Source organism: Ptychodera flava, chromosome 18 (genome assembly GCF_041260155.1).
Source record: "Ptychodera flava strain L36383 chromosome 18, AS_Pfla_20210202, whole genome shotgun sequence".
Lineage (NCBI taxonomy): Eukaryota > Metazoa > Hemichordata > Enteropneusta > Ptychoderidae > Ptychodera > Ptychodera flava.
The window spans coordinates 32,407,333-32,431,697 of record NC_091945.1 but is presented as its reverse complement, the minus strand read 5'-3'; the positions used below and the strand labels follow the sequence as shown (position 1 = coordinate 32,431,697).

Genomic DNA, 24,365 nt, shown 5'->3' with positions numbered 1-24,365 from the left:
CAGTGTTGTTGAAGAACGACTCGTTATTGCTGAGTGGCTAGCTCAGTAGACATTATGAAATCTCACCTTTCCAGCATGCATTTGTTCCTCATTTCTAAACTGGCAGTTTAGCGAGCTTTTAGGGGAAAAAAAATGAACGCAAAATTTATCGCAGTGGCCAGTTAATGCGGCTTTCCATTCATTGCGAGTTGTAAAGGTATGTAATAGACATGCTGTTGAGGTAAGTTTCGCAGGGGCATTCTGAGGTGAAATTTCTATTCATCTCTAACGTGGGTGATATTTGCTAGTTGTCAGTAGCAGCGGTCACCCTATTCAGCCTTGGATAACACAGGTGCGTTTTTCAATAAATTGCAGAGAAAAGGGAAGGTAGAAACGTGCCAACTGTGGTATTAGCTTGGATCGGGGAAAAACAACAGTTCTCGTTTTGAAATGTGATGTGTGACAGAAGGGAAAAAAGTCCATGCGTATGGCTGCTGCAGCGCAATCGTGCCTAGAATGAACACCAAACTGTGTGCGGAGAAAACCCGTGCTCTGCGAAATGCAACTGAGTAAACATTGAAACAGAAAACAGGAACACCCAAGTCAAGCAAAAGGGAAGCTTTTCACACTGCAGTGTAAACATGCGTATCAAAAAGCAACATAGAAGTCTTTACCATCATACCTGGAAAATACCCATGTAGAACATGCACTCCCAAACTACAGAAACATGACCCGACCTTTAAACATGCAAATAAAAAAAGTGGAAATTGAATTGTCCTTTCCAAATCTTGGCATTTGACAAACAGAAACTGTGTTCCTACTTAAACCCTCACCTGCAAGTAGATGGGAATGCACTCCAGTCAGAATGTGTACCATTTTTCATGTGTCTTTTTTCAACCCCTTTATCCACTAAGTCTCAATCAATTGTAGCAACAGACAGCAAAAAGCGCACTTCAGTTCTTGGCCAAAGAAACAAGTTCAGCTTGAAAGAGGACGTAGGGTTTCTTGTTTCAGTCTTGACAGAGGAGCTGTAACTTTAAGAATACAGTCTGTCATCAGAAGAATAATTTCATCAAAGACTTGAATTATAATCTCCATCAGTGACTTGATTGTTTTGATTGAATACCATCAATTATTGTCTTTTGAATAACTAATTAAGTGTTGACTCTTTTCTATTGCCACAATCATCACTCTAAAAGTGATCGTATAAATGATAGAACATACATGCTCACCTTGCGGTATGCAGTGCCACAGTTCAAGAACTTAAAAAGACCCGTCAGTCATCGCTTTGTCTAAAGCCCCGCTTAAAATGCAGCCCCCTAGACAAGCCGGGCACTGCTTGGCTGGTTTTCAAGTGTTATTTATCGGTGAAAACCAATAGAGATAATCAAAGGTGTTAGCAGCAGATGGTGAAAAAAGAGACAGTGCTCGTCAGTGTGATGAAAATTAATGTCAAAGTCAATAATGTTGTCAACACGGCTTGCTCCACAAGCTACATATGCATGGCGGGAGTTTTTCTCCCAATCTTAATCCAACTAAGTTGATTAAAGCAGGTATATTCTGATGAACTGCTCTTCGCTGATTACACAGCAGTTTAATAACATATACAGTAGCAACAAAAACATGATTATACTGGTGCAGTAAATTTATTAGAAGAATTTCAATTGAATCGCATTAGAATTAAGGGGTAGTTAATATAGGAATGTCAATTTGTCGGCTGCGTTATTCCCCTCCAGAATTGAATAAAGTATGCAAGTTATTCATTAAGATCACTTCAATATGTTAGACTGGATTATTATAGTGGCTGTGCTGTAGTATAGACGTGACAGATTCATGATGGATTATCAAAAGCTGTAATTTGCTGGGACTTGGTGTGTGGAGATGTTATTACATGATTTTTGAACGTTATAACGCTACCACAATTCTATTACCAGCCATCATATTACTAGCCATCTCAATAAAGCCGGCCTTCTGTGATGGCATATGGCATCCCCCTCATCGCATCGTACCTCTGGAAAGAAAGAAAAGAAAGAAAGACTTCTTTTTCCAGACAAACAAAATTGCCTGTGAAGAGAAATGCATGAGTCGGTGCAATTGTGCATTTCACTTAACACCCCCACACTCTTGAAATTAATTCTGTAGCCACCTGCACCGTGACATGGTCATTCTGCTATTCATCACATCACCTCTGTTTTCCCAGTCCAAGACAAATCCTGTTAACTACTCATACAAATTCATCACAAAATGTCGGTTTATCTTTAATACACACACAAAAAATTTTTGTTGTACTTCCCTTTCTGTGAAGTTAACACACTACCTGAAGTTCCTCAAAGTTTTCCAGTCCATACCATCTGTATAGTTTCTGGCCGTTCACTCATTCCTGTTGCAATTGACACATTTGATTTTCTGCTGTAATTGGCCTCTTCTTGATCAGTTCTACATACAAAATTTATTATCTATCGTAATGGAAACAAACAAAACATGGGTGTAGACAGCCAAGTGAAGAATGATACATAACTTCAACAAATGAATACTGCTGTATCCATATGTTATCACACACCACAAACGGCTTTGTGAAAATCATCTCAATTTTAATGCTGCTATACTTTTCAATCAGGCACACTTCTTTTATCATCCGTTGCATTTCAAAATTCATTACGCTCTTTCTAACGCCCACACATGAAGATATGTTACAATTTCCTCACTCCCAGAATTGATTGATTTATTTTGAAATGCTTAGTGGAAAACTCCATGCATTGGGAGCCATTTGCAGGTTCCTTAAGATGAATACTGCAGACAAGCAAAAAAACACAAAGATGGTGATGACTAGATCGTAAACAAATAAAAAAGAAATAAATATTCAAATTCACAATAAAGGGATAGAAATATTTTTTGAATGCGATGAAAACAGACAAACATGTTTTTTTTTGTAAATGTTTGTGATTTCATTGTTAGATTTCTGAGGCATTCCAGGGAATGTCCAAGATCAAAAATATTTTCCTGGTTTCATCTCTCCTATTGGTCAGTGTAGATATCTCAATAGTCTGATTGAATTATTAGGCTATGTTCACCAGTTGCCATGCTTTGAAACTTCAGAGATGGCGTTACAGTTGCAACGTTCACCACTCTCAATCTGGCGCATGTACTTTTCTGATGCCCAACCTTTCCCTGATCATGGGAATTTTTCCAACACCTCACTTACCAAAATATTCATTCCAATTTTCTGCAACTTCTGCTCCATCTGAAATTCATGCTAATCTCAGGGTAAATTACTCGCCTCCGCTTTTCAAATCCAATGGACTCCTCGCGACCTTTGCACTTCAATATATGTTGCAATTTTCATAACACCGTTAATTTTCTCCAAACATCACCATTTCATTACATGTCCCTATTCTTGCATTTATTGCTATGCAATTTTCACATCAACCACAATGCCGCTTTTATCATAATCTTCCAACTGCCTCACTCTCCAAATGTATTGTAATGCCCCTTTCAGCTACACCTATAAAAATTATCACGGCTCTCATAACGTTGCACTGTAGACTCCATTGAAACATTAACACTTATTGTTCTTGGCCTAACAGGAATTTAAATTTGTGAGATCTGTAACAATACTTGCTGTATCATGATGAAAACAACTGTTCATCAAGCATGTTCTTGTCAAAGATACCATTTAATCTGTTCAATACTTTTGCTAACTTTTCCCTACTAATTTATCCCCAGCACCTGTGCTTGCCAAAATCATGGTAATTTCCACTCCACCCACACACCACAGTCCAATTGTCATTTTACTCATTTCCTGCCCTGCACAGTGTCACCTAACCCAAATAATTTTTATTCTGATGGCACCCACACAGACACCTCAAAAACATCAATTCCAGTTGTTCCAAGACATTCCCACATCTCACCTTCCTTTCCTCAAGGTGTGTTCCCCCCCCCCCCCCCCCCCCCATCGACCCTAACCTTTTCATAGTCAGCAAATTTTCCATCAGCTCCACATTTCTAACATGGATTCACTTTCTATTTCTTTCATGTGATTTGCTGATTTGCTGCCAAAATAGGACTTCACAAACGTAAGTGATCTTCATTATTTATCACAGAAAGGCAAAACGACCCTCTTTCACAAGCCTTAGAGACCTTAAGCTTCTTGAGATGTTCATGCAGTTAACTGTAATTTATAATCTCAGTAAACATTGTTACAAAGCCTAGGTCAGCCAGCATTGGGTGATCCACACTAATAACCCAAACAGTTCCCGACTCCTTCGGTCAATTTACAAGACAGACAGAAGACTAGCTTTTTATAAAGATTTTATGCATATGTGAAAGCCAGATTTTATTCTTGTTCAGATAACAATCAGTCTTTTTGAAAGGAAATCAACCGCTCCAGGAAAGTATTTTTTTTACTTTTTGTTTATCTCAGTGAAGAGGTTAAGACTCGGAGAGAGTTGAATAGGGTAAGATGTAGGATGTGATGTGTTACAGTATGTTAAAATCAAATCAAGCTTTAGAGGAGACACAGTCACTGCTCTAATCTCATTTGTGTTCTACAGTGATTAAGGAATTTGCATGGGGGTTGAATAGAGCGGTGGACACTAAGTCTGTAAAACCGGCTAAATTACAGCAAAGAAGGGTGGGACCTGATCGATGGTTGTCCGTGTGAAAAGGAAAGCGCAGACAGAGTTTTAGCCGGGGCTAGCTTTGTTGTGTGCCGACAGTGGAAATGATGCATGGACAGCCCCAAATGAGGGGTGGGTAGTGGGGCATACTATTTACATGTACTCATTAGAAAGACAACAACGTTTACACAGAATGACTTGCACCAAATAAAAACATGCAGCTGTCTCACAAATTGCTTGTATTGACAAGTTCTTAAGCTGGTCGCTCATAAATCAGTCAGTACCTACACATTTTCCACTTTTAAACGAAAAACCAGGACGCAGTTTTAAATACTTGCCGGTGAAAGTTACCCTCCCTTCGGCAGTATTGTCTATGTCAGTGTTATTATGTGGATCAGACCAGCTGTCACTCCATCGCCCAGATTTTTTTTTTCCTTTCCAACGACACCAACCGACCTAAACAAGTCGGCATCAGTTATTCTTGACCATTGGCAAGGAATCAGCCAGCCACAAAGGTGTGTCTGCTTTAACAGCCTTCTAACTGCAAACATAAACAAACTTGGACAAAGAGAAGCATAGTCTACAATAACCCGTATTGCCCAAAGGTTTTTATTCTTTGCCTATTAGTACACACCCTTCAAAAAGTAACCACTACAACTCTGACTTGCAATCTACTCTTACACTGACTTTTCCATTTTCTTTTGATTCGCCTTTGTTGTAACTTTCTTTGTCTATTTTTGTCCTCCTTTTACTATCATGGTGCCGTGGACATATATACGTGCATGGCTGACTGAATCTCATTGGAACCCACCGGCCGACTCAACCACTGCACACACAGGGGGTAAGTATGAGGCAATTGAAAACGGAGACAAGCCTTTCAATCATACAGAGAGAGGCTAAAGAAAGGAATCTTGCTTGAATACTCCTGAGAAAACACAGAGATAATAATATTATGGATCCGTTGATAGGATGCGGATGAGTGTTCGGGTCTTGTTATTGAGAAGTAGAAAATATGGGTATATTGAAGGCCAACACATGCTGCTAGCATTAGGAAGAATGAGGCAGTTAGTTAAGACTGACACTTCATTCTAGTTGATTATGATGATGGCGTCAAGTCATCAGTCTTATCAAAGTCATCTCAACTCAATCATTACGGGATGTTTAGGGATCTGTCGTCTGCCTCAGGAGTTGGATGCTGTAGCGCTCCGTGGACAGTAGCGTTGCTGGCGTGACGAGCTGCAAGTCAGCAATATTTACATTCACAAAAAAAACATTGTGTCGGACAAATCAACACTACAGATGTAGATCATGTCAGTCTCACCGGTGACATTATTGTAGTAGTCGATGTCAAACATGCAATTATATTACCGCACTGTTTGTTAGCTAGCCCAACCTTACATCCTTTTTTGCCGGCCTTCAGTCAATTTTTTGTGTGTGTGTGTATGTCTGTCACAAACTCTAAAAGAGTGCCGCTATGACAAACATATGTGTTTGATTTCCGAAAAAGGAATTAATCATATTGTGGCAGGTAATGATAAATTTCCATATCAATGTTGTCAGAGTGAATACACAGGTTTGTTTTAAAATGAAAATGCAAGGTGGGTGAAAAGGGGAAAACTTCAGCATTTTAGTCTAATAGGTAATAAACCTTTCATCAAAAACATACTGCCAGCCTGTCAATCACCATCGCGCCGTGTGTGACCCTGCTTAAATTTTGTCATCTGATGATAGTTGGACATATTTTTTCACATTGCTTGGTCAGAGTGTACGGGATAACACTGATGATGTAAAAAGTTGATTTTTTGTTTTGATTTTCTTTAACTACGGCAAGGTAATGTCATTCTGTTCTAATAATTGTGTCAAGTACGCACTTTCCACAATACACCAAGTTTTGTTCATTAATTTCTTCGTGATATCAGTCATTTTGGCTCATTCAAAACTAATTATACCAATACACGCGAGGACAAGATGGATCCAAAACAAATGTATGACACCAATAATTCCGCCAAACATTTTGCAAGAAAAAGATCAATTTTTTTGGAATGATCATGATGATTGCAAAATTTTCAAAATCCAAACAAACAAAGAAATGGAATATAAAATAAAAACCAGAATTCAGATATTCAGATCTTTTAATGTATTCCTGTGAAACGAGTCACAGTATTGTGCAATATCAGTAATCATCTAAATATTCAGTGTTTGGCTAAAATATAACAACCTGGGGCGTTGTCCACTGCTAGTATATGTAAAATATAAAATAATAACTTTTTGAAAGCAGCACATACATTTAAATATGTTGTATTCGAAATCTTTGACAGAAGGAACGGTATCGTTTTTTATCATCAGTAGAAAATATAATTCCTCATTTCAAGTTATCTCAGAATTTCACCAAAGAGTTATGGTGTCTCTAAACAGTTGTTTCGATGTATTTATGTGAATGTGTGTGGGTAGGTAGGTATACACTTGTTTGTGTTCTTCAAGGTATTAATGTACTTATTTGCATGTGAAAGTGGGATTGTTTCAGAACTTTGACTTAGCATAAGACCCTGAAACAATTGTTTCTTGTAAGCCTTTTTGTGAATTTAATGCTCTTATCCATCTAATTTCATACATTACTCCCTCAAATCAGGCTCCGCAGTGCAATAAACTCTGCTTGTCAATTCAGTAAACATCATCAAAAGGTGACCCATGGGTGAGCATTGTATCAGCCACTACAAGTATGACAAAATCTGCAAGTCAAAAACCCCCTGAATGGACGGGCAATTATCTCTTGAAATGAAAGGCGAAAAGTCCAAACACATTACAGCTCTGGCCATAAATTACAGAAGAACACAACTTTAGAAAGCGTAATGGCAAAAAACAAAGGAGTGCTATGGTTGGATTGAAATCACTGATTTCAAGCAGAGCATAAAACGAAAGACATGGTGTCATGAATACAACTTGAGAACTGACAAGTTTACAGATTAAACTGGGCTTGTAATAAATGAAGAGCTGATGAAATAGGCAACATAATCAGCTGTAACTTATTCTTAAAGCAGTTGGTAATTGGAGCGGCGCGGAGATGAAGAGACCCAAAAGTAATTTTCTCGTGGAAATTTAATTGCACCAGTGTTCCACACTGAACGAGTTAAATAGCTGTGAATAGAATCTGGATGAAATCACCTGGCTGTGGTCATTAATCTCCGAGTAAGAGGCAGTCGTCGCAAATTAAGTGAATTCTGTGTTGATATTTCTATTACATATTTGAAGGCATTTCCACGGATGTGCTGGCAGGGCCGTCTAAATTACCTGTTCAATTTACGATGCTAGGAAGCTTGATGTGACAGTGGAAGAGAATTTGAAAAGCGGAATGTTATCATTGGTGGGGAAAGAGAGCGGAGCATCTGTTTGAAAATATGACTGTGTGTGTGTGTGTGGGTTATGAGTTAGTGTGTTCGGTGTTGGTGGCATACAGACATGGTTGAACAAATTATCAAACAAATAGCTTATTCAAGTGAACTTTGTTAGACTGTCAACAGGTTCTATTTGGCTGCCTGATTGATTGTGTCATAACTGGCTGAACTTTCTATGGCTAGGAAACAGTACATTACAATCTTTACTGGGGCTCATATTTCATGTTTGATGTGCTTTTTTGTTTTCTCCCCTTTTCTTTGTTTCATCTCATGGGATGTCTGTCTCCGCTGTGCCTCACAATTGACACTTGGACGGGCTGTGAATTGGCCAAACCCTGAACAACCTTCAGTTTGTAAGTACATTCTTTTGAACTTATTCAACTAGCATGTTGTCTGAGTGGAAATTGCTTTGGGAGTAAGGGGGAAGGCAGGTCCGGCCAAAGACAAAAGCCGGACATAAAAGTGAAAAGAGCAAAAAGCAACTCTGCTACAAAGTGGTCATCAGTAAAATTGGATGGCCATGGAGCTCCCTCAATCATGTACTCTCACTGTAATCAATTTAGCGGATCATAAAGTGTTCACCTATTTAAAATGCATGACATTCCAAGTGGTCTGTAAAGAGAAAATGTTGAACTTTTTTTGTGTTTGAGTAGTTTGAAAAGCATTGACAACATACACATGTCACACAAATAAAGTCAATTTGAGTCCATCTTCCATGCAAAGCCCGCACTCATCAGTCATATATCTCTTTCCTATGAAAAAACAGAAGCCAATTTTTTTCTAGCACGAGTTATTTATACACTGCATTTGGAATAAAAGAAGAAATAAATATAAAACTATGTATCAGAAGTTGTGTGTATAAAATTCAATACAAAGGTGTACCTTAGTTTTGTCATAAATCTGGAATAAAAATTATAAAAAGCTGAGTGTGAAACATTTTCATCCAGAAGGTTGACATGCCACCCAAGTTTTAATGATTTCTAGTGATGGTCAGATCACACACCAAACTTTGTAAGAACTCAGTGCCAACTGTTCACGTTTGCAACCTTTCATTCTGTCAGCCGCTGTCCCCCCTGACCTGTGCTCCCGCTAGCTGTTGATTTTTTTCTTCAGAATAAAGGGCGGTTTAAGCACACAAGACTAAGTTTACACTGAGAAATGGAAGGAATACTACATGTCACTCAAAACAAGTCTAATAATAAGATCATGCTGCATGTTACTGTGTACATAAGATTTGTCAGATTCAGTGTGTATAGTATCTGTGTGTGTACGTTGTCTAAGCAATACCTAGACAACCAAGTCTACTTGCTGTGCAGTTACGTTTTGACAGTTTGAAACTGCAAGACTGGTGTAACCTTCCCACTGGCATTTCCCGCCCTCCCCATTCCCTTCTTTGAGGTTCATCCCCACTGGCAGGAGGAGGGGGGGGGGGAGGTGGAGAGCAAGCCATCATTGTCAGAGGGTACCTGTAGATACAGCAATGTTGTAATGCTTTGAAATTTGTGATGATTTTTCTATTTTAGTGATCTCACGGTTATTTGAGGTCACCATATTGTCATATATATGTTCAAGCCAAAACTGTATTTGATTAGTTTTGACAAGTACCACAAAGGAAATAAATTTCTGGGATGTTTCCAAAAACAATCTTTCAGTATTGCAAATGCATTCCGTAGTGTGACAGGATTCCCCCTGCATGACATCATTCTGTTCTCTGCGGTATTTGTAGCAAATTGAAAAAAGTACTTGACCGCATTGTCATATTCTGATGATGGCAGGTTTATGGATTGACTCGCCTTGATCTTTAGTGTCATGTCAGGTTGTAGTACATTTGCGGTCAAGTACCGCCTTGCCATGGCATCATACTATGAAAACAACTCTCGAAATTTTGAACATGTACCCATTAGATGCATGGAAACTTTGCTCCATTGAAATACAAGTCCCCTCCATGGTTAATATTTTTTGAAATTAATCTCCTTTCTCGCCAAAAGTTTGATGTTGTTTGGTTATTTCCTTTTGTCTCAGAAGACCTCTACTGTCCTCAGGCTAACATTGCAGTAAGAATTAAAATCACCAAGACTTCTGGCTGTGAAGATACCAAAGAAAGGGGAAAAAGATGTGCTGTCTGATATTTTTGTGTAGTCTTTACCTTGAAAACACACATTGTATGCATCAGGTCTGTGTGATTGATACTACATACCACACATACGGATACATAACATCACGGGAGAACAGATGGCCCCTTCAAACGTCTATCCCTGCTCTGTTTCAAACTGGAAAGACGAGGAGTAAACGGCCTCTGTCGCAGACAGGCAACATGTCCATACTCTCTTCTTGTGATTGATCAGTGGTGTAGCTTTTCAATTGGGACACTTTATGGAGTTCATATTATTGATGCTTCCAATCTTTGGTGACTGCTTGTTGCTGGCTTTGCGTGGGTGTTCACCTGGAGGTTGAAAAGGGTTGATATTGGTTGCTACTTGGTACACATCAAATTAGTCGACAACACAAAAACAGCTGCATCAATTTATACTAATGTGAAAAACATATTATCAAGAGCCCAAACACATCAATTATAGTCCAAGGCATGTAAGAGTACATGAAATATTTCCATATGAAAGCGTGCGTTCGACTTTTTTTCGGCTGTTGCATGACCACCGCTGCGCATAAACAAGAGAGAAATTAGGACATGTCGTACAGATATGTTTATGTCAAAGTACTCCTTAAATACGATCTTATTAACGTGACATCTTGTGGATTTAGATAGATGGCAAGAAAGATTTGTGAGTTGGTTTCGAACGGGAATTAAGGTTTGTCAGCTGGTTTCAAAGGAAATCCTGAAGAAGTGGGATGTATGATTGATGCACAGACTGTGTTGCACAGTGGTGTCGCTGCCACCGTCTGGCGGTGGGTATCCCAGCATGCACTGCACAGGATGCTGCAGAATGCCCATAGCGATGGGGTATTTTAATTGCCCATTGGCTCATTAGCACTGCCCGGGAATCGGCTGTGTCCTTGTCAGAAAGCCAGTGCTGTATGCAGCACTGCTTTTGTCTTTGTTTACTTTGTCAAATGTAGCATAGTCTATGTTTGGACACTGCTCGCGCTGAGAGGCTTGGTAAGAATGTGACATCTACATGACTGGGCCAGTATATGCAGCCTAGCGCTAATTAGTTAACCATGTGTGCATCTTGTAGTATGTACATAGTCTAAATCGTCCTCTCGCTGGGACGTCTAATTACCGTTTGCCACCAAACTTTTCACCCATCCTTCCTGAACCCAACAGATTGTCCTGCAAGATGTTTCGGTAATTTCTTGTTAAATGCACAGTGTTATTTGCTGAAGTTACCCCCGTTGCTCGGTTTAAGCATTTGTTTGATGAATACAAGGTGATCTACCGCCATGTAATCTTCATTAAATTCTGCTGGGTCACTTAGTGCCACAGTGACAGTGGGTCTTGCTCAATCTCCGGACGTTTTTTTATTCTTTTTTTTTCTCTCTGTAACTCATAAAAATAGCCACCGGCCATTAACACAGGGATGATTTAAGTTTATCGTTGAAGGGGTGCCAGCCTTCATTCTGGGAAGAATAAGGTACTGGTATAAATCACGAGGTTTGTTTTCATAAAAACCTGTAAAACATGTCTTACATTCTGTGTTTTTATGGTGCTGTCATCTCAGGCTTATTGAAACATGTTAATGCAGCATGGTAGTGCCCTAACAACCATTTTGCAAAAGCTCCATAGTGGTGATACTTCCAGCTGTATGTTTATTGCGTGCAGACAAAGGATGCAGGCGAACAAAGCCTGTCTGGCCAAGTTTTATATGCTATGCTTTGACAGAGAGAGGTCCCCATGCTTATAGGCTGTGCGTCTTCTTGACCGGGAGATATGTCATCAAATTAGTAGGATAAAACGGTGGAAGATCGCCCGGAGTGGCAGGGAATGAAGTCTTCATGCTGCGAATCAGTATATTCTGCTTGGCTAGGTTTTGGATATGTCCACTCACGTGCCACACTTCCTTTCCAACCACGAACGCCTGGTTAGGTGAAAGTTAGAAGCCCCCAAGAAAGTGGCGCACTCCCTGGCCTGTGTGGTTTTTCCTTAAACTAGTAATGGGCTTGTATCACAATATTTAAACAGCTGAATGGCAAGTTTGTAACTGGGATAATTGTTGGCTCTTTCTCTCGGGTCCTCTTTCAACCACTACGTGTTCTCACACCTCCTTTCCTATTATTTACCCAGATTTGTTCGTTTGCCTCGATAACTCCACAGTGTTGCCCTGGCTGTTGTCAAAACAACAAAAACCCTGTATGTGTGATTTATTTGCTCTTTCATACAGTGTACAGTTATGTGTCCAAACATTGTACAATCGGCTGCTTACAAGCATGTCAAAAATCGCTTCTGGAGTCGCCCGCAAAAAAACGAGGAATGAGAGAAGAGCGTACATGTAAATCTGGACAATCTAATCAAAAACATCTGATGTGCTACAACAAGTGTGCTGATTAAGGAATTCTTTTGCTCTAGAGTTTCACTCATTATTTCACTCCTAAAATTTAACAGTTGTATCTTAACCTTTTACTTTTGACAGACAACTGTGTCTTGGTACCCATAAAACAGGGTTTTATCCATATTTTGTGCGGCGCTAAATGGCCTCATTTGCCTTCGATGGCCACTATAAAAGCAATAAGGGTTCTCAGTTTTGCTTAAGTGTGTGTAATTGGCATACTAATGCAATTTATTATTGAAAAAGATAGCAAGTATCTGCCAGCGTTTCACTTTATAATCAGAAACTTGAGAAGCGCACAAGTGCTGTTCCGCTTATCCCGGCGACTTGGCAGACAGTCTGGCCTGGGCCCGTTGCTACTGTAGGCCTACCCTAGGAGGTAGCCAGCGCTGCGATCGGCATGCACTTACAAACAAGACAATTAAATGCCATGGGACCCCTCTGTGATTTAATGCTCATTACATCCACTGGGTTCACAAGTTCAGTGTTTCTTAACTAAAAACAGTAACTGTTAGAAATTACCAGGTTGTAATCGACCAGGCTTTACTAGGTAGATCTGGTGTCAAGTGTCAGTGTTGTGTTGACAGTTTTATTTCGACTACCATCTGATGTTAGATTTTATTACAATATAAATATTATTGTATTTTACCAATGTGCAAATATAAATCATTATTGTAGGTACATGGTTTTTCTCCATATGATACTGGATTCCAATTAACATTGCTGTATTCCCAAACATTTTCCGCATTGATTGTCCATGTGGATCTCTGTGACTTCCATGATTGGAAAACAGCAAGCACACAAAACTCTGGAATGAGGCAATTGACACTTGGCAATGTTTGGTATATATATATATATATATATATGTCATAGTGTGCACATCTAAAGCCATGATGCTCTATCAAATGTACTTTCAGTGAGTGGAACTAAAATGGCAAACATGACTGTTAACGCCTGTTGAGCAAGACATTTAAAGTCGTAAACATACAAGAGTTTGGTGAAAAAAATTGCATTTAGTGTGGTAACGGTAAATCATTGAATGTGATAAAATGATATTAAACAGATACGATCTATCATGTGTAAAAATTTTGTAATTTCAATCTTCAAAACTCATGTTTGTCATCCTCATTTGTTTACTTATGTTGATAAAGCAATATATGAAGGTGTATGCTGAATAAATACAGATGTATAGACATTTTCACATTTGTTTAGATAGTTCAGCAAAATATAGGAAAAATTTATTGGTAACTATTAGAATTGAAAAATACAAATAAAGGTTAAAATCTCAGCATACATCAGCTCATTTGCAAAAATTTATCCGTACTCTATCAATTATATTTTTACTTCAACAGGTGACAGACATTCTGGAAAAAAAATATTTGATAATCATAACTCACAAGCTTGGTTTGCTCATATAATATGACTTGCAAAGAGTGGTCATAGAAACTTGCCTAACTCAACATACCGCACATTGCCTAACTTTTCTATGTAAGACAATACAGACCAGCACAGCACACAGTGACATTGAGTAGTGAACAACTTAGAGTGTAAACTGTGTTTATGAAAAACATTGGCCGGATTTTAGAGAAAAGAACTCTGACATTTAAATTTTATATATCTTCTCTGGATTTGGAGGTAGGAGATTCAAGAAATAAGTTTATATCTGTCACTAGAAACAGGATAGTCTCTGAATGCAGGGTGTAATATAATGCCAAGCCATTCAATACTATTTTAGATACAGATTATTATTCAGTGCCATTGAGGACATTCCGTGTCATGTAGATTTAGCCAAGCTGTCACATGCTGTGGAATTAGATGAAAAGATAATCCAGAGATTATCTATGGATGCTGTAGACAAAGATGATTATTACATTGCTTGAGATTAAGTTCATATTTGGAGTGCTGTTGATTGTGATAATCTTTTTCCTTCTCTGAAGGGAAAATAATTTCCTACAGTTGATTAAGACAATCTTATGTGTTTAACCTCTTCACCCCATTGTGTTCTGGAGAGGCCCTACTTTTCCTCAGAAACACCAAACCTGGGTGCTAAGAGAGTTTTAGAGTGATTGTGTCGGTCAGAGCACTGTATTTCTCCCTACCACTTGTTCATTTCTTTCCTCTTCTCACTTTGTCTCATGCTCTTTGTCTTTGTCTTTCTCTATCTCTCTATCTTTATTTCTTTCTGTCTTTCTCTCTCCTTTCTTACACTGCTCTCTTCCTGTACATCATTCATTCGGTCCATCTGTCTCTCTCTCTTTTGTGAATATGATACAAATTTATTAAAGATTTCATATGATGTATTTCAAATGACAAATGTGAATGAATACTATATATGATATAACAAATTTTATGTGAAATTGGTACTTGTTAGTTCAACTGTTCATGTCATATTTTGAAGGATAATCACATCAAGAGATTTAAGTAATCTTGACAGTTTTGTGAATTCAGATTATCTCTTTAGTGCTGTACCTGGAAATGACCTTGGTGTTGCAGTTGATAAGGCTAATCTTTATGTTGTTGCTGATAAAAGTAATCTTTTCACTATAATGCAGATTAAACTAATCCAGGCATAGAAATGGATAAAGCGATGTTTGTGGTTCTTTAGGATGAAGTTAAACATATTTGGGTGGTGCAGATATCTCCATGGTGGTTGAGATGAATAAAATCTTGGTAATGTAATAGCTGAATCTCCATGCAGTTGTTTTACTATGCTAATACTTGTGTATAATTTCTAGAATAAATTATGTGAATCTACAGAAGGTGTGCAGAATGTGCTCCACAGACAGATATTTGAACAAAAAAATTGATAGATAATAATTTCATGTTTTGCCAAAGAATTATTACAGATAATGGTAGCCTTTTGAGTTTCTAATATCAGTAAAATATTTTAAATTTGCTTCTAATAGTCAAAAATTTGCTCAGTGACTAAATAGTTAGTTTCTGAAGTATTACAAAAAGACAATTTGAAAGTTTCCTTGAACAAAGTGCACAGTATTAAAAACTTTGTTTTAGAGATGAACACTACCTCTAAGACCCAAAGAATCGTTAATTTCTTTTTTTAAGTCATTTTTGTTCGCAATCACATTGACAACAAATATATAGTAGATCACATGGATAAAAACCCAGCCTTTAACCCTTTCACCACCATGGTTTGTCCCAAATCCATTGTTTTCTATGGTAAAGTTGGACCTGTATACAGGGAACTGGGGGTGAAAGGGTTAATATAGTCTGAAACACGTAGACCTTGACTTCTGGATATTGAACTACTGCTTTTCCAAAGCTTGGGATATGGAATTTGTTAAAGGACTGACTCCCACTCCATGGCGTTAGCATTGATGGATGTGAACATTTCTCTAATAAACACTATTTTAGAATGTTGAACATTTATCTGGTAAATGGATTTCCTGCCATGGTAAATTCCACACTAATTTGGGCCTTTAATAGCGACTGATGAAAATAATCAGCCTATTGTTTTCAACTCAAGATTCCTGAGCTGTGCGGATCTTGTTTGTATCACTCAAGATATCATGTCAGTACACCCAATGACATGTTACTTCCTTCCGCTACATTTTATTGTTTACAGACATATTTTTCCAATATGCAGATGAAGTGTGGAGATAGGGCTTCCATTGTTAGCTGTGCAACCAGTCTCTATCTTAATGTCTGTTTTGTTTGTGTCTGGAAGTTCATTCAAGTAACCTGAGCACAGGGGTAATAACTGCGTGGCTGATCACCTACCCAGTTTCTCTGTGTAACTACTAGGAGTCTCTGCTGTGCAGAGAGCTTCAGGAGAATTCAGAAAAGCTTTGGATTACAAGCCAATAATCACCATGAAAGAAGATCTGTTGGGGTGTCTTTTCCCCTCTGATACCAATTCTCCCCCCATCAGTCTTCAAGAGGGTGCCCTGCTGTGAGTATTGTCTCTTTATCTGGACCTGTGTAGCTTGTAAACTGTACCAACCACGCCTTGTGTTCACTGGTACAATGATGTGCAGACCAGAGCATGTATGGCTCATGATTGGATCTTCCCACCACTCAATTCAAGATTTGCAAAAGAGTTTGCCATGACAAGGCTCATTCTCCCATGATGCTTTGCCAGAAATACTGCATTCCATTTCAGGCTGGTGGCTCATCTCCAATCTTTTCTGTCCAAAATGCTTGGTCATGTCACTATAGAGACCATTTCTGTAATACTGTTGTACAAGGTCTGTAAGTCGCATGCCTGATACAAGCTACTTCAACAAGTGTTTGATGTTGTCATGGTTCTGTCTGACTTCCTGTGAGGGACATGAAAACAGGTCCTCTGACAACTCCTCTATTCATTGCAACTCAACAAAAAAGTTCTGAATACTGAAGGCCGAATGTCTAGTTGGGATTCACACCCCCTGTATTGCCAAACAATGCTTTCTCCTGTTTACTACAGTGCTCTTCAAATCCACAAGAAGTAGTATACTATCCTGTTTTTGCTGCCAGACTTAATGCAGTCTGTGCAGAGCTATTGACTTCTAAAACCTGCAGATTCATGTCTACACTCATCCCGTGTTTTGCCTCCTGGCTAAACCAAGAACCTACCACAGACTTTTCTGACCTTCTGAAGGCATCGCCAACCAGCGTAGCATCCGCAGTGGCTGCTAGCCCATGCTTGAAGATCAAAGCGTGATTGGTTAATCTCCAAGGTGTGTCCCCAGCGTTGGAAATTTTCCCCGTTCTCACATCCATCAGTGGAAGCCTGAGGAATGCGCATCTGTAGGGAAATCAGTGCAGGAGTATTATCAATAGAGTATAGGTGACCAACCGTATCTGCTCATTTCAGATGGCTCTCCATTCTCCTACCCTGTTTAAGGAATGCACTTCAGACTCATTGAAAAGTGGATGCATTTCATCAATTGACAAATTGTTATTTATCTGTTGTGATAAAAAAGATTCTGTGACAACACTCATCAGATCACAGACTGTCCACCATATTAAGCCCTGTGACTGAGTTTTGATAAAGAGTTCATCAGGAAATACCCTCACATGTGTTATTTAATTTGTGTGGGGATATGATCAAATGTGTCCAGGTGGTCATCAGTTTGTTATGATTTTAATCAATTTATATGTCTCTACATTACACAAATTACCGTATGTAATATAAAACAATTGCATTTTGAAAATCATTATTATCAAAGGACACATTTTGTACATGACATTTTCAATGGTAGTTGGTATCCAGGCATTATCAGTGGTTCTCTCCTACTGTTTTGATTTTTTTTTATTTCAATGCTTATAGAAAGACTGCCATACTCGTAATTAAATCATATTTGTAAATATTATGTCATGGTAATATTAAATAGTGCTGTTGTTCAGTTTAACTGAAGACAGGGCTGATGTAATTTTGACAAAAACTGCTTCATCATCATGACTGTCTTGCTAATATTTGTTCACAAATACGTAAGAAAGGTATGTATCAGCTTCAGGATCAGAATCTGACAGTGTTGACAAAACTGATTCTGATGCCAACTCAAAGTGTGTTTTAGCATGAGATTGGAGTACATTCGGGTTATACTGGACATGAGACAGGTCCAGCAACAGCACAGAACATGTGTAAAATTTGGACTTTGCTGGGTGGATTTTCTGTTTGAATGATCTTAGACAGCAAAAACATTTCACAACCCCTTGATGGAATTATCATATTATGAAGTATGATGTTACACAGTCAAAACTTTGTGTGTGATTCTCAAAATTTTCAAGGCATACACTAACAATGTTTTCCACGAAACAGCATCAGTTTTGCCGAAGGAAAACTGTTTATATCAACCTGACAGTTGGATACCCGGACAAAAATACAATACACATTTTTCCTTGAAAAAGTCCTTTATTGAAATCCATAATTTAGCTGCTTAAAGGAAGGTATTTATCAGATTTCTGTTACATTTATTTCTGTAGACCCATCAAGTACAACTTTTACCTTTTTTGGATACAGTCTTCCAGCTTTCATGATAGTCAAATCTTACAAGTGTACATAGCTTTTTCAATCCACACTGTGACCTGTGTAGCTCAGCCTTTTCAACATTTGCCTCAAGAAGGTTTTCACACCATCTCATAAATTTGAAGTTAATTTCACTGAACAATCAGACGTAAGACATCAAACACACAGCCATTCAAAGTACAGAAGTTTAGAAATGGTGTGAATACAGTAACAATGACTTGCTCTCAATTTTTTTCCTCAAAATAACATGAGCTGACCTTCAGTACTAGGATACAATTTATTTATCCCTAAAATTGCTACTTTTAAAAGAAATGTTTAGTGTAATTATTTTGACTTGTATACATTACCAATGAGGTTATTGTGAGTTTAAGATGACCCTGCACAGGTTAAGGGTCTTCAGTGATAAATGTTTGTAAATCAGCTTTATATACATCACAGATAAAAAGTGTTGATATGTGTAAATTTCTGTACCATCCATATTGTCAAACAGATAATACTTGCACCACGCCTTCTAGAAAGCCTATCAATCTTCAGTGTCTTTGCAACACTTTCCGCCAAAAAAATCTATTGTATGAGAAACATCAAAGAGAAAAGTTTTTTTGTGAGCAGAGAACAGTTCAGATATGTTTTGCTGTGATTTGTGGAAGGTTCAGTTTTGTAGAAGTGAATCTTAAACGCTTTTTATCAGTATTGTCTTGTTATTGATCTGTTGTTATTCCGGCTCAGTCCCTTGCATAGAATAGAGCCCCACAGCTCCCGAATTCATTGAGTCAGCCATAGATTGTATTGTACTCTGCTTCATTAGTCATTCTCTTGTGCGTCAAGTGATAAATTGATGATAATATTTACACTTCAGCGTTGTAGACCACATAACAATGTACTAGCTGCAAGGCCTAGCAAAGTAGAAAAGCGTATTTTGTCAGGGTTTTTTGATTCAGCAACAAAAGTCCAGGAAAGTGACTTTTGTCTGGCAAGTCGCCCTGTTGAATAGGGTTAGTGTGAGAGTGGAAGAAAGAAGAGTTTTTAGCTACAGGGCTTAAAGATTAGCAAGCTAATCCCTTTGAGTTGATGTTATTTAGTCTGTGTTTCCTGCAAATATCTTTTGAGCCAAGTCACTAACTGTGGCTGTATGAATAGACAACCCAATGGATACATGATGTAATGAGACAGACTGTGCCAAACTTGGCCATGTCACAGTGTCAAAATGCTAGCCTTTGTTTGTTGTGTGTATTACCTCCAGTGTGCTTTATCTTCACCACAGTTACCAGTGATCTTATCAGTCAATCATTTCTCACAGTTTCCCTCCCATCAGACAAATTCTTATCCAACGTGTTGACTTGGTTCTTTTTTTCTGTCCACTGTCTCTGACTATTTGGCTGAAGAATGTCAAAGGTGCCATTTTCTGACCTCTCTGTGCCTTCAATGGAAGTAATTTGACCAATAGAACCAAAGAAAAACTCTTGTAACGGCTTAACTGGATCCCTTGACTTGACAACAGTATGCTGTAATGACATTTACCTGCCAATTTCAGCTAGATCTAGCACTTTACAAGTGCTGAACATGGCAAGATGTAGTGTAAACATGACCTGCAATTTTTACTAAAGCCCCTCTCAGACACTCACGCATGTTATTTTATTCCAAACAAACTTGTTGAATTCTTCTCACCTTGGCAAACCAAAGGGGAGTGTAAAACCGCCCATTAAAATGTGCCTGTAACCATGGCAACAATTAGGGTATGATTAGGCTTTTCTAAGCCTGACCTTCGCACACGTTTCCACTTGTAGATTAGGGTTAGCAGTCAACCATCTCACACGCATCAATCATAACATTCATCCCCGTCCGACATCCAGTATCCCGTATCCGCCACTGTGGTTGCCCCCGGCAACTATTTGCCAGTAGTAAGTTGAAGTGCATACATGTATAGCTGTACTTTATTTGATGTTAATTTAAGAATAAAAAAGCAGAAGGGATAAACCCCCATTGTACAATAATATATGCAAGATGATTGATAAAGGGCAAAGTAAACTCATACTGGCAGCTTGCCAGCTTCTGAAGAAGCCAATTTCTCCAATATTTTTTCACATAATTGTCAAGTTCTAGTGATTAGAGACACTTCTCCTTTTTTATGTGTCTCTTGCTTTTACAGAGAAAAAGTGATCGTAGTGTCTGTTTCGGACAATGCATTTGATGAGTGTGTGTCCTGGTGAAATATACATTTTGCTCATACCTGCACAACTGGTGTTGAACACATTGTCAAGATAGGTGAAGTGTTATGTCATGGCTTTGACATATCTTGTTAATACACTCCAAGCACCACTGTATTATACATGTCAAAGTGCAGAATTTTCAGTCGACAATATTGCCTCTAGAGCTTGACAACACAGCTATTGCGTCTGACTTTAATGGAAATAACATTGCAGATATCTTGTCCAGTGGAATCATCCTTTCCAATTGTATTGCTGTCCAAAATTTTTCAAGATTGATTTTGAACCGAAACAGATTGTCACTATTGCTGACTCATAGGCTTCCTTCTACATGGCAATCATACATGATGTAATCTTTATTAACAATGTTATCTACATCACTTTTGAAAGGCTGCAGTATCAGCTGGATTTTGTGAAATATGATATTATCGGCAAAAAAAATTCAGCCATATTTCAGAATGACGTGAGGTGTAAGATAGTGTTTGTTTCATAGGATATCCTGTACTTGCAGCTTGTGGTTTGCATCGATGTACTTGATTATTCATTCTTCCTCTTCTGATACTTCAACATTAAAGTCATTTTCTTGCTTGTGTGTTTTCACTGCATGGCAGTCCTTTTTTTCCAATTTGATATTGAGTACAAAACGTTTATCGAGGGTAAATTTTGTGTTTGATTACGTTTTCATCCAGGAGAGGTATCAGTGTTGGTTTCTGATGAATCTTGAGGTAGGGTTACACTGAGTGTAGTTTATCTTGGCTATGTTTCATGTGGATTTTCACAATGCGTTCAGGTAATAAAAGCCCTTCAACCCTCCTCCAGTCATCAGTGTGTGCACACAGACTACCAAATGTAATTTAGTTTTTCTAAAACTCTGTCAACTGGCAAGCAGCCGTGTTCAAACATCACTTAATAGGGGTCCTGTTGGGTTTGTGTCTCAGCTTAGGACCCAGTTTGCCGCTGAGTCTGGAAATGTAGCTTTTAGCTGTGTACCAAGTGTTTGGTGCGCTTTGTCCTCGGGGTTTACCAGACTAAATGAAGGACATTTACCGAGTTGCTGCTGTGTTTGCTGTCTTGTGGATTCACTCCAACTGTACATATGATTTGTTTGCAGAGCCTTAACAGTTCCAATCAGGAACGTGTACTTTCATGCAAATGATCCGAGCCGGTGATGGATGTACGTTTGTTGACACTCTGTATGTAGAGCACTGATGAATGTGTTTCCAGACATTGTAACTACAGATACTAACAGTTATTTTTATCTGCCCGGGCCCTTTTCAACAGAAATTAAATAGAACTGCCGAACACTAAACGGGCGTACAAGTAACTTCCATGCTCTCTACACAGCCACCTATTGTGTTAATTACAGTGCTCTGATTTGCCTGCGATATGCAAGCTACACTTTCCAATCAGCAGAATCATGAATAGAACATAGTCTACTGAAGGCCACTGCTTTCTCGTACATCCACCTCTGCAGATATCACTCCTCACCCACACCACCCAGCGACATTTTGTTGACCGAGAAAAGCTTTGCCCGGGCTTTCCGCTTCCTTTCAAAGATGGACTTATATTAAGAAGTGTTAAAATCTTAGACAGTATCCAGACAGGTGCAGTGACTTAGCATAGACTTTGCGGAGCCCAAATCTAACAGATAAGACCTTGTCAAATCCACAACCATCTAGGCTGATTATCACTCTATTAACATAACTACTGTTTTGCTTAACCCAACACTATTGTTTTGTTTTTGGTTCATGCTATATGTAAGTAACCCTCCCACTCAATCTAAATCTCAGATAATTCAGATCTACTTAAACCCACAGTGTGATTATCTCCACTTCATATCTCGGCAGAGCAAAAACACTTCAAGGTGATTTTTTTCCCCCCATTTTAATGAAAAAATTAAACAGTTTAATGAGAGTTTATTGTTTCATTGTGGGTTTTGTTTGTCTGAAAGAACTTGCACTTTCGTGTACTCTGTGTGAGACGGCAAAATGTGATGGTGTCATTCTTTTCACAAAATCATGTCATTGAACTTTGCTTACATTGTACTTGATGGGTTTTGACTTCAGGTAACGTGTTGCTTATCTTCAGTATACACTTAGTGGCACGACTATCTCATCGGAGACCCCCCTCTTCATACTCTACCTGCCAGCATCTAATATCTTCCACAAATACGGTGCTGATCTGTCCCCTTGTTTGTCTTGGCCAGATTCGGGACTTAGCTCCAGCGTTTCAGCCTTTTCTTTGCAAGCTTTGACAATCCTGTTGGACAGGTCAAATATTGTAATGGAGATTACAGGGGTGTTCCATGCAGCTGGGATGAAATCAAAGAAAGGAAAACATGACAGACAACAGTGAAATAGCCCAGCACAAAGCCGGCAACCGGGTCCCAGTGTACGGATACACACCGATTTGCCCTGACTTGTTGCTGTTTATTTGCCTTTTGGTTTCTTGCATGTGTATTCAATGTCAGTTACAGATACTTGGACAAGAATGTGAGGGGGAAAAGAGAAGACAGTTGAAATGCCAAAAGCACACACTGCAAGATTTTGTAGAGTTTATTGGGGGAAGGTTGAAAGGTTATAAAAACAAGGCTTTTGAAAAGTTGACACTTGGTGGAGAGTTGGGTTGCTGGTTCATGACTTTTACATGGAGACCTGTTTTGTCAGCATGCACTCACTAGCATGTTAACCCCAATAAATGTCATGTAAAACAGATCTCAAATTAACACTGTCTCCGATTTGAAAAGCTACATCATGTATACGTGTAGTTCTGTCAATCCCTCCTTGGTATGGGTGGCAGGCCTAGTTGAAAAGAAAAATAGTTGTCAAGTCGTATGAAGGGTCCTGACAGGCCTGTCAATATATTTCATGCAGATCTGACCATCAACACAACTTATATCGGCAAACTGAATCTGTGTTTACAGTACACATTATTTACTGCCTAGTCACATGCTATTCAAAGTGTGTATCAGTTCCCTGTCTTCAGAGAGTACGCATCATTCAAATGGTCAGCCCCTTTGTGAGTTTACAAGCGAGAGTTTGTAAGTTCCACATTATATGACCTAACCTGTGTCTTCAATATAACAAGATGCAGCAGTATTTTGTGGAGGGGGGAGGGAGTTCTCATAGAAATTATTTCAGTTAGCGCCACCGTTACTATGCATTTCAGATTCATGACAAGGGAATATTCTTTGAAAGGAGTTTTATGAAGGCAGCAGACAATGCGTCTCATTGTGCTGGGAAAGATGTGCTTGGCTAAGTTTAAATTTACTTCCCATCGGCCAGACAATCGGCGACCATATTGCCCGCTTGGGTTGTCCTCACAACAGCATTGTGCACAAGAAACAGTTATCATTTATAGCTGTAGTCACCTTACAGAAATGCTAAGTATATGCCTGGAGGCTAGCCGTGTTGTGTCCACAGAAGAGACACAATAAAAACTGACAAAGCCCCGGCCCATAATTCAGGAGGACGAGCCCCGCTTCTTGTTTTCATACCGATTCACCATCATCACTGGCTATTGAAATAAACTAGTCGTTTAACTTTTATCCATGTACGACACTTACAGAGCTATTGAAATTGTAAACCGTAATTTAGTTTTATGTATGTTCAACAGGCAGCAACATGTTGGCAGCTATTGTTCTGCTGAAAATGTGTAATATGGTTGAGTGGTTTATGTATTAGTATCATTTCACACTCCTCTGT

At 38.8% G+C, this 24,365-nt stretch overlaps 1 protein-coding gene across 7 annotated transcripts in view; it reads left to right on the top strand.

Moving 5' to 3' along the window:
* Positions 1–24,365, top strand: part of LOC139117410 (ankyrin repeat domain-containing protein SOWAHC-like) — a 74,459-nt gene that overhangs the window by 49,462 nt on the left and 632 nt on the right. For 3 of the 7 annotated variants that reach the window (XR_011548529.1, XR_011548530.1, XR_011548531.1), the window contains one exon: positions 4,041–8,340. The exons of the other annotated variants lie outside the window; for them this stretch is intronic. The gene's annotated coding sequence lies outside the window, so the exon portion shown is untranslated. The remainder of the gene's footprint in view (positions 1–4,040; positions 8,341–24,365) is intronic. 7 annotated transcript variants of the gene reach the window in all.